General features: G+C 42.7%; 1 long non-coding RNA gene across 1 annotated transcript; it reads left to right on the top strand.

The window, feature by feature from the left end:
- The first annotated feature begins 9,484 nt into the window (after positions 1 to 9,484).
- On the top strand, positions 9,485 to 10,364 carry LOC135524126 (uncharacterized). The gene is made up of 3 exons (XR_010452909.1): positions 9,485 to 9,571; positions 9,963 to 10,102; positions 10,255 to 10,364. It is a non-coding gene; the product is annotated as an uncharacterized LOC135524126 (long non-coding RNA).
- Positions 10,365 to 11,103: the final 739 nt, after the last annotated feature.

The following is an 11,103-nucleotide window of genomic DNA, read 5'->3' as shown; positions in this document are numbered from 1 at the left end:
GCTTGCCTGGTGATGCCCCTTGCTTAGTGGTGTGGCAGACTTTGGGGCCTTTCATAATAGGTGTATGTATACTCAGATTATTGCCAGGTGGACTTTATTTAATTAATTATGTGACTTCTGAAGGTAATTAGTTGCACCAGTTTCATAGCAAAGGGGGTGAATATATATGCACGCACTACTTTTCCATCTTGAATTTTTTGAAATCCAAATAAAAATTCATTTAAATGACAGGTTGTAATGCAACAAAATAAGAAAAACCAAGGGGGTGAATACTTTTGCAAGGCACTTTATGTAGACCATGATGCATTGCATAGGATGCGCATCGTTAACCTTCAATGATATGGGCATGTGTTATGTATTATGCACAACTTGCTTTGGCTAGGACTGGGAGGGAATTTACATATTTTATAGCACCACATGCAACAACTAGTTGATCAGGTGCGAGGAAATGGCATGAAAGAGCTATCCAACTGTAATTCATAAAAAAATATGAATATATATGATTCATTCTTGTTTTGACACATTGTATTAACGGCAGCATGTTCTTGATTAGAATAGATATGGGGTCCATTGATTGACTCAAAGTTTTTTAATTCTTCATTTTGCAATCTGAATATGTATTGGTAATTATGTAATAGTAATTATCACCTCTGAACCTTGAATCATTGCTATGCTGCATGTGTATTTTATTTATACTTTTTCCATAATTTACATTGTCAAAAAAACAATGACACATTCTGTATGAAGAAAATGCACCTCGCATGACATGTAAAATATGCAAAACATTTATTTGAACCTTCATTTGAGATTCTGCATTTGTACTCTATCGTGATTCAGATTTGAAAACTAGGGAGTTTTATATTTTTCACACCAGTCTCCTAGTATGTCATGTTAATCACAATGTGTGCGAGAGAGAGGAATCTGAAATGATAATGTGCTGAATTCTAAGTAATGCTGGTGTAATTTTGGGATCATGTTTTAATTTCCCTCCCGCCCCCTGAATAGTATTTACTTTGACATTGTGCAAATGAGGATGCACAAATTTAAAAGCAAACAGGAAAATTTCAATAAATATCCCGCAAATCCAGTCCAGTATAAATAACTTTTCCATCCAAATGTAACTCCAAAGGCCTACCTAGTTGTTTGAAGTATTTGAAGTGGAAAGATATGGATATATTTCTATTAGAACATGAATTAGGCCCACATGTTTGTCCAACTCAGGTCACATGGTCAAGTAAAGCTCCTTGTCCAAACATTCCCATTAGAGCCAAGAGTTCTCTCTTGAGCAAGTGGCTTCACCAGGAAAACTCTAGGCTCTAGTAGCCTATGTCAGGGGTTCAGGATGAACGCCTAGCCCGACACATGATGCCTTAAAAAAATCTGGCATGTAGTTTAGTTATAGCCTACTCAGGGCCAAGACTTCTTCATAGTCAGGTCACATGTTCAGAAAAACTGCTGGCCCTACACATGATTGGCTTCATTCTGCCAGCATAATGGTCTGAAATATAGATCTGTGGTCTACCAGATCCCTCAACCATGTCTGACCACACTCATACATCTCCCTAACTAAACCCATAACCACTCAACCTAAACCTCCAACCGCATCTTCAATTCAGGAAACCTATAATGTTGTTTTCTCATGTTGCGTCACAGCTGGACAGATTCTGTGAAAGGGGTTAATGAAACATTCTTCAGTTCAAAACCGCCCGTGGTTACTCTCCATCGGTTTTGAACTTAACTCAGTTGCATGTGGGACTGTTTCTGGTGAGTGCTCACTGTGCCCAATGCTCTTTCCTCCCAAATTATTTATTTCCCTCTCCTCTCCCTCCAATTGAAGTGCACTTAGAAGCGCACTATGAAGCCTAATTGGTTAATAATGAGCCTATTTTGCCTGTCCCACTTTCAACCCAGAAAGCCAGCAACTTGTTTAGTGGATACAATCTCGATTAATGGAATTACGAAAGAGTAAGTGGATTAAATAAATGGCTCCTTTGTGCTGACTCTCACACCATGATCTGTTTCACCTGTCCTCGTTAGTCTCCACCCCCTCCAGGTGTCGCTTGTTTTACCCAGTGTATTTATCCCTGTGTTTCCTGTCTCTCTGTGCCAGTTCGTATTGTATTTCCAAGCCTACCAGCAGTTTTTCCTGTTTTTCTGCTTTGCCTTTCCTCCTTTTTCTAGTCCTCTCGGTTTTGGCCCCTGCCTGTTCTGGACTCTTTACCCGCCTGCCTGACCATTCTGCCTGCCTGCCACTCTGTACCTCCTGGATGACCTCCTGGATGACCTTTTGCCTGTCCATGACCATTCTCTTGCCTATTCCCTTTGAATTTATTAAACATCTTAAACTCCAACCATCTGCCTCCTGTGTCTACATTTGGTTCTCGCCTAGTATCATGATACTGACGCTAGGACAATCACACTTTTGTTGGCCAAAAATGTTCTCCTGTCCTGATAGCCTCCGAAGCCTGTGCTCTAATTACAGGTTTCTAGCACTTTCTTCCCTTCTCTTGTTGTTTGGACTGCATAGGCTAACAGCTCGAGTGTTTGCTTGCCGAGTCGCTGGTATCATATAGGATGACTTTCCTAAAACAAGTCACTGAGCATTGCTTGCCAAAGTTAAAGATTTATTTTAATAGAAAATAATGAGTCTATTGATTTTTTTCTATGAGATGGTTAGAAGTAATGGCCCCCGGAGGAGATTGCTGCCGTTTTATGGGCTCCTAACCAATTGTGCTATTGTGTGGGGTTTTTTCAGGTTATTTGAAACGTATTTTGTACATAATGTTTCTGCCACCGTCTCTTATGACCTAAAAGAGCTTCTGGAAATCAGGACAAAGATTTCTTTAACGAGTCGAACAGGGCCCTGATCCCCGTCATTCGCTTGAAGAAGAGACAGAGATATCGGGGACCTAGGTTGGGGTCCCTTGTAAGGATGCGACAGCGAGTTGGTAATCCACCTGTACCATCAGTAGAGGCTCCCGAGTGGCGCAGCGATCTAAGGCACTGCATCTCAGTGCTAGAGGCATCACTACAGACCCTGGTTGGATCCCGGGCTGTATCACAACCGGGCTTGACCGGGAATCCCATTAGGTGGCGCACAATTGTCCCAGTGTCGTCCTGATTACAGGAGGGTTTGGCAAGGAGTAGGCCTTCACCTGAGGTAGAGTATTTCATGATAAGCTAAAGACCATAATATTTACCAAGAGAGTTTTGATCTCTATTTTTCGTAGCTGTCTATTTACCACCGCAAACCGATGCTGGCACTAAGACTGCACTCAATGAGCTGTATACAGCCATAAGCAGAGGCGGCGCTCCTAGTGGCCGGGGACTTTAATGCATGGAAATTTACATCCGTTTTACCTATTTTTTTTACCAGCCTGTTACATGTGCAACCAGAAGAAAAAAAATCTAGACCAACTTTACGACACACACAGAGACGTGTACAAAGCTTACCCTCACCCTCCATTTGATAAATCTGACCATAACTCTATCCTCCTGATTCCTGCTTACAAGCAAAAACTAAAGCAGGAATTACGCAATGATCTAAAGGGTAGAGGTGCCGCTTTCAAAGAGCGGGACACTAACCTGGACACTTATAAGAAATCCCGCTATGCCCTCTGAAGAACCATCAAACAGGCAAAGCGTCAATACAGGACTAAGATTGAATCCTACTACACCGGCTTGAAAACTATTACTGACTACAAAGGGAAGCACAGCCGTGAGCTGCCCAGTGACACGAGCCTACCAGACGAGCTAATTGACTATGGGCTCTTCGAGGCAAGCATCCCTGAAGCATGCATGAGAGCACCAGCTGTTCCTGACAGTATCTGATGTGAGTAAGACCTTTAAACAGGTGAACATTCACAAGGCCACAGGGCCTGATGGATTACCAGGAGGTGAAACTCCAAGCATGTGCTGACCAACTGGCAAGTGTCTTCACTGAAATTTTCAACTTGTCCCTGACTGAGTCTGTAATAATTACATGTTTCAAGCTGACCACCATAGTCCCTGTACCCATAAACACCACTGTGACCTGTCTAAATGACTACTCACCCGTAGCACTCACGTCTGTAGCCATTAAGTGCTTTGAAAGGTTGGTCATGGCTCACATCAACACCATTATTCCAGAAACTTTAGACCCACCCCAATTTGCATACCTCCCAAACAGATCCAGAGATGACGCAATCTCTATTGCACTCCACACTGCCCTTTCTCACCTAGACAAAAGGAACACCTATGTGGGAATGCTATTCATTAACTACAGCTCAGCGTTCAACACGGTAGTGCCCTCAAAGCTCATCACTAAGCTAAGGACCCTGGGACTAAATATCTCCCTCTACATCTGGATCCTTGACTTCCTGAAGCCCCCAGATGGTAAGGGTATCTACCATCTACCAAGCTGAGGAGACTGAAAAGATTTGGCATGGGTCCTCAGATCCTCAAAAAGTTCTACAGCTGCACCACTGAGAGCGTCCTGACTTGTTGCATCACCGCCTGGTATGGAAACTGCTCAGCCTCAGACCACAAGGCACTACAGAGAGTAGTGCGTAAGGCCAAATATATCACTGGGGCCAAGATTCCTGCCATCCAGGGCCTCTTTACCAGGCGGTGTCTGAGGAAGGCCTTAAAAATTGCCAAAGACTCTCATAGACTGTTCTCTCTGCAACTGCATGGCAAGCTGTACCAAAGCGCCAAGTCTAGGTTCTTAACCTCTAGCGCCGAGCAATCCCGTACCTGGGAGCGTAATCATAGCCTCAAGCTCATTAGCATAACGCAACGTTAACTATTCATGAAAATCACAAATTAAATGAAATAAATATATTGGCTCACAAGCTAAGCCTTTTGTTAACAACACTGTCATCTCAGATTTTCAAAATATGCTTTTCAACCATAGCTACACAAGCATTTGTGTAAGAGTATTGATAGCTAGCATAGCATTAATCCTAGCATTCAGCAGGCAACATTTTCACAAAAACAAGAAAAGCATTCAAATAAAATCATTTACCTTTGAAGAACTTCGGATGTTTTCAATGAGGAGACTCTCAGTTAGATAGCAAATTTTCAGTTTTTCCAAAAATATTATTTGTGTAGGAGAAATCGCTCCGTTTTGTTCATCACGTTTGGCTAAGAAAAAACCCTGACAAATCAGTCATTACAACGCCAAGCTTTTTTCAAAATTAACTCCATAATATCGACAGAACATGGCAAACGTTGTTTAGAATCAATCCTCAAAGTGTTTTTCACATATCTATTCGATGATAAATCATTTGTGGCAGTTGCCTTTCTCCTCTGAACCAAATGAAAAGAGGAAGCAGCTGGAGATTGCGCAATAATTTCGACGGAGGACACCAAGCGGACACCTGGTAAATGTAGTCTCATGGTCAATCTTCCAATGATATGCCTACAAATACGTCATTATGCTGCAGACACCTTGGGGAAAGGAGAGAAAGTGTAGGCTCATTCCTGGCGCATTCACAGCCACATAAGGAGACATTGGACATCTGGGGCATCTCCTGTATGAAATTTCATCTTGGTTTCGCCTGTAGCATTAGTTCTGTGGCACTCACAGATAATATCTTTGCAGTTTTGGATACGTCAGAGTGTTTTCTTTCCAAAGCTGTCAATTATATGCATAGTCGAGCATCTTTTCGTGACAAAATATCTTGTTTAAAACGGGAATGTTTTTTTTATCCAAAAATTAAAAGAGCGCCCCCTATATCGAAGAAGTTAACAGCTTCTACCCCCAAGGCATAAGACTCCTGAACAGCTAATTAAATGGCTAACCAGACTATTTAAATTGAGCCCCTCCCAACCGCTACTCTATGTTTATTATCTATGCATAGTAACTTTACCTCGACCAACATGTACATATTACCTCAATTACCTGGATTAACCTGTGCCCACGCACATTGACTTTGTACCGGTACCCCCTGTATATAGCCTCGCTACTGTAATTTTATTGTTGCTCAACACTTATTTTTTTAGGGCTTTTAAGTAAGCATTTCACTGTAAGGTCTACACCTGTTTGTAACGTCTGCTTCCAACTCACACCCCCTAAATGCAGCTCACTTTCCAGCCCACTTTCCAGCTCACACTCTCAAACATCTAGATGCCCTGAACGCAGCTCACTCTCCAGAATTCTAATAACCTGTTCGCACATCTGTATGTCATTATCACACTTTTTAGTTCAGTTCTTTGCACCCCATCACTGTGAGGTATTGTTTTTTTTTTTGTGACACACATCTTTCAGAGCTCTGGTTTTTCCGTGATTTACTCCTCCGATGTATGATAGTTATTGCTTGCTTCACTAATGACGCCTTTTTGCCTTTTTGCCTGTTATCTACCTATTGCCTGTTCTCCCAGACAGCATTACTAGCCTTTTCCCTGCCTGTACTGTTGCCTTTTGACCACCTGTGTATGACCTTCTGCCAGCCACTGGACCCAGCTACCTGCCTCCTCCTGTGGTCCTTTGCAATTAACACCTGCTGCACCCTGCACTTTAAACCAGTTCTCTGTCTCCCCTCATGTTCATTACATGTTCACTGTGTATTCTACGCATGTGACAAATAACATTTTATTTTATTTGCCCACGTCTACCTTCAAACCACAAAGGGCGTCGACAACAGATGACGAAGTGAGAGGAGAAGTTTCTGCTGTATTTATTTTTTTTATTTTACCTTTATTTAACCAAGTAAGCTGGTTGAGAATAATTTCTCATTTACATCTGCGACCTGGCCAAGATAAAGCAAAGCAGTCAGACAAACAATAATACAGAGTTACACTTGGAATAAACAAGTGTTTTAGGGAGTGTTTGACAGTGATGAGGGCTGATCGTTTGATCCCGAACCAAAAGCGGATGCAGGCAATGAGGCAGTGATCGCTGAGATCCTGATTTGAAAACAGCAGAGGTGTATTTGGAGGGCATGTTGGTCAGGATAATATCTATGATGGTTCCCATGTTTACGGATTTAGGGTTGTACCTGGTGGGTTCCTTGATCATTTGTGTGAGATTGAGGGCATCTATCTTAGATTGTAGGACTGCCTTATTTCTGGAGAGATTCATTTTTAAAATTAGAAGCTCGAACTGTTTCGGCATAGACCTGGAAAGTATGACAGTACTTTGCAAGCTTTCTCTGCAGTAGATTGCAACTCCTCCCCCTTTGGCAGTTCTAGCTTGATGGAAAATGTTGTAGTTGGGTATGGAAATCTCAGAATTTTTGGTGGCCTTCCTAAGCCAGGAATCAGACACGGCAAGGACATCAGGGTTGGCAGAGTGTGCTAAAGCAGTGAGTAAACAAACTCAGAGAGGAGGCTTCTGATGTTAACATGCATGAAACCAAGGCTTTTTTGATTACAGAAGTCAACAAATGAGAGTGCCTGGGGACACACAGGGCCTGGGTTAACCTATACATCACCTTGGGAAAAGAGGAGGAGTAGGATGAGGGTACAGCTAAAGGCTAGCTAAACTGGTTGTCTGGTGCATTGGGGACAGAGAATAATAGGAACAGATTTCTGGTCGTAGTAGAATAGATTCAGGGCATAATGTGCAGATGAGTATGGTGGGGTGCAGGTACAGTGGAGGTAAGCCCAGGCACTGAGTGATGATGAGAGATGTTGCATCTCTGGACGTGCTGGTTATACTGGGTGAGGTCACCGCGTGTGTGGGGGGTGGGACAAAGGAGGAATCTGAGGCATGTAGAGTGGGACTAGGGGCTCCACTGTAAACTAAAACATAACTGTCCTAAACAACAGTATACAAGGCATATTGACTTTTGAGAGAGACATAAAGCAATGCATAAAGCAATCACAGGTGTTGATTGGGAGAGCTAGCTAAGACAACAACAGGTAAGACAACAACAGCTAATCAGCTAAGACAACAACAAAAGGTAAAATGGTGATGAATGGGCAGAGAGTGTCGGTTAACTACACACAGGGCCTGAGTTCGGGGCTAGGGCCGACAGATAAACAAAAGAAAATAAAGTAAATGGAGTACCGTGATATATGAACAGTCCAGCAGGCATCAGCTATGTAGCCAAGTGATCATAGGGTCCAGTGAACAACAATAGATGGAGCAGGGAAGCTGTGGCGTAGTTGTTACTACTCTAGCACGCAGGTGACACAGCGTTTAAAGTTAGCAGGCCGGGGTAAGTAGAAGCATCTGCTCTGACGTCCAGCAATGGCCGGTTGAGGGCACAGCGGATGGAATTACATCTGCGGACCAGTCGTGTTGGTACGGCAGGGCGTCATGTCGACAAAGGGGCGGGCCAAATGGCAAAAGAGGTATTGTAGTTGTAGTAATTTTGTTTTTTGCCGGGAGATGCGCCTGGCTTGTGGCTAACTGGTGGTAGCTTCGGGGCAAGGGCGTTAGCCACTATAGCCACTCGGAAGCTGCTAGCTAGCAGCTTGCTAGCAGTGATTATCCGCTTTCCAAGGTGCAGCACTTACGGCAAGTATCTGGTGGAGTAGTGGATTCTAGCCATAGGCATCGGCCATCGGCTGGGTAGCTGGGTGATCACAGAGTAGGCCGCGAGGTGTGCCTGGCTCAAGGCTAGCTTCGGGGCTGGGTCACTTGGTGCCTCTGCAGAAGATAAAGGCCACTTTGCAGTGGCTAACAAAGACTAAATAGCTAGTAGCTAATTCGCTTGTTAGCTTCTGATGGCTTGCTGCTGATGGAGGTTCTGGCTATAAGATCTAAAAGAAATAGTCGATCTGTGTCACATTGAGTGAGGCGGGTTACCGGAAGGTATATTTATTTTAAAAATAGAAAAGAGATGAAAAATACAAAAAGTAAACGAGAAGACAACAAACCAAGTCTGCACTGCTACGCCATCTGTATGCTAGCCAGGAGATGTGATTGTTATTTTCTCAATAGAAACAACTGTAAATAGCCATTTAAATTCCTTATGCATCAATGTTCCTCTCTGATGAAGTATACACAGAGCATACAAACCATTTTAAGACCTCTTTCCAGTGTTTGACAAAACATTTACTGTAAGTGCCTTTGAACATTGCATGGTAGTAGATGCCAGGCACATCGGTTTGTGTGTGACAAGAACTGCAACACTGCTGAATTTTTCACGTTCAACAGTTTCCTGTGTGTATCAAGAATGGTTCGCCACCCAAAGGACATCCAATTTGACACAACTGTGGGAAGCATTGGAGTCAGCATGGACCAGCATCCCTGTGGAATGCTTTCAACACATTTTTGACAGATTCTGAGGGCAAAGGGGGATGCAACTCAATATAAGGAAGGTATTCCTATGTTTTGTGCACTCGGTGTATATCTTTACATCATAAATAATGCATGTTCACTTGTTTGAAGGATGCAAGATGAGTAATGATTGATACATTTCTGAAGATTTTAGATTAATCCAAGAAGTTAATTCATGTTGACAACAATGAGTCACAGATGTACAGCATGGACAAATGATACAATTGAACACAAAGGGAATAGTTAGTGTCGTGGCTCAATGTGTTCCAGGTTACTACAGCAGGACAGGACAGCTACTATGTGTCCTACCAGAGGGATCCATTCCTCAAACTCAAACTGCTCAAATATTCTCTGCCTAAGGTAAGCAACATTCATTTTACAGTGATAAACACATGCATCTGGATATACATGCAGGAGATCAATTATTCAGATTGAGTACTTTTTCGTATGTAGTACATTTGTTATACTTTTTAACTCTGATTTGTTGGGAAAGATCTCGTAAGTAAGCATTTCACGGTAAATTCTACACCTGTTGTATATGGCGCATGTGACAAATAATTGATTGATTTGATTTGAAATCATTTGTAGCATTACTACACAATGGTGTGTAGTCTCATAGTGTGCAGTCTCACTCTTCTATTGCAGCTGTTAAGACACTATATGTTGTGTAGAGAACATTGGCAGCTATAGTGTTAAACATTCAATATGCACACAGGACCTGATCTTGTGACGCCCAACACGTACTCGGCAGCTTGTTTACAACCCCAACCCATAAGATACATCATCGCTGCAGTGCCAGAGTGGAACCAGAATGACACATACAACCTGTACCTCTCCGACACCCTGGCCATGGAGAATGTCAAGACCACCCAGATGCTAGACCTGTATGAGGTAAGTGTTCACACTGTGTGTGTGTGTGTGTGCACATGGGATGACACCTACCACCGACACCAACAGACTGGTAACAGCCTTGTTATTCCTTATGTCATCACATTAACAATCATTGCAGATGGTCCCCTCTCCTTTTTTCCCTTCTTTCTCAGGATGAATCCCCAGTTTATCATCCAGACACTGGCAGGTGTGATGGAGGGAGGAAGAGGAGTGAGATATGGGTCTGATATTCAGAGTCAGAAGTCATGAACAATGTTATTACTACTGCATTTACATTTACATTTACATTTAAGTCATTTAGCAGACGCTCTTATCCAGAGCGACTTACAAATTGGTGAATTCACCTTCTGACATCCAGTGGAACAGCCACTTTACAATAGTGCATCTAAATCATTAAGGGGGGGTGGTGAGAAGGATTACTTATCCTATCCTAGGTATTCCTTGAAGAGGTGGGGTTTCAGGTGTCTCCGGAAGGTGGTGATTGACTCCGCTGTCCTGGCGTCGTGAGGGAGTTTGTTCCACCATTGGGGGGCCAGAGCAGCGAACAGTTTTGACTGGGCTGAGCGGGAACTACTGCTACTGCTGCTGCTCCTTCTAACGTGTGTTAATTGTTTACAAAACGGGCTTAGTATTGAAATTGATGGTGACGCCCAGTCTGTAAAACTGGTTGAAATGATGGCAATCCAGTTTTCCATTCAGTATGATGTTGTTTTAACTAGTTTAAACCTTTGGGTATTTATGTATGTCCTAATCACAAACTATTGTAAACTGAAGTTATGCTGTATGTATCGCTGAAAGATCAATCTGGATAATCTTTCCTTCAATCTAAATGTTTTTCTCTATCTCCAATCTTAGACATTTAGTGTTACGTTTTTCATTCAATCCATCTCCCAGAGGTATGAACTTCAACACTGAATATTACAGAACATCCTAACTTGCCTAACACAGTTAATACTCAGTGGTAGGCATACAAATCAATGACAACCCAATGATGAACTACC

The sequence above is a fragment of the Oncorhynchus masou genome, chromosome 4, assembly GCF_036934945.1.
Source record: "Oncorhynchus masou masou isolate Uvic2021 chromosome 4, UVic_Omas_1.1, whole genome shotgun sequence".
Lineage (NCBI taxonomy): Eukaryota > Metazoa > Chordata > Actinopteri > Salmoniformes > Salmonidae > Oncorhynchus > Oncorhynchus masou.
Note: the sequence above shows the minus strand (reverse complement) of the source record. Positions and strands in the feature narration are given on the sequence as shown.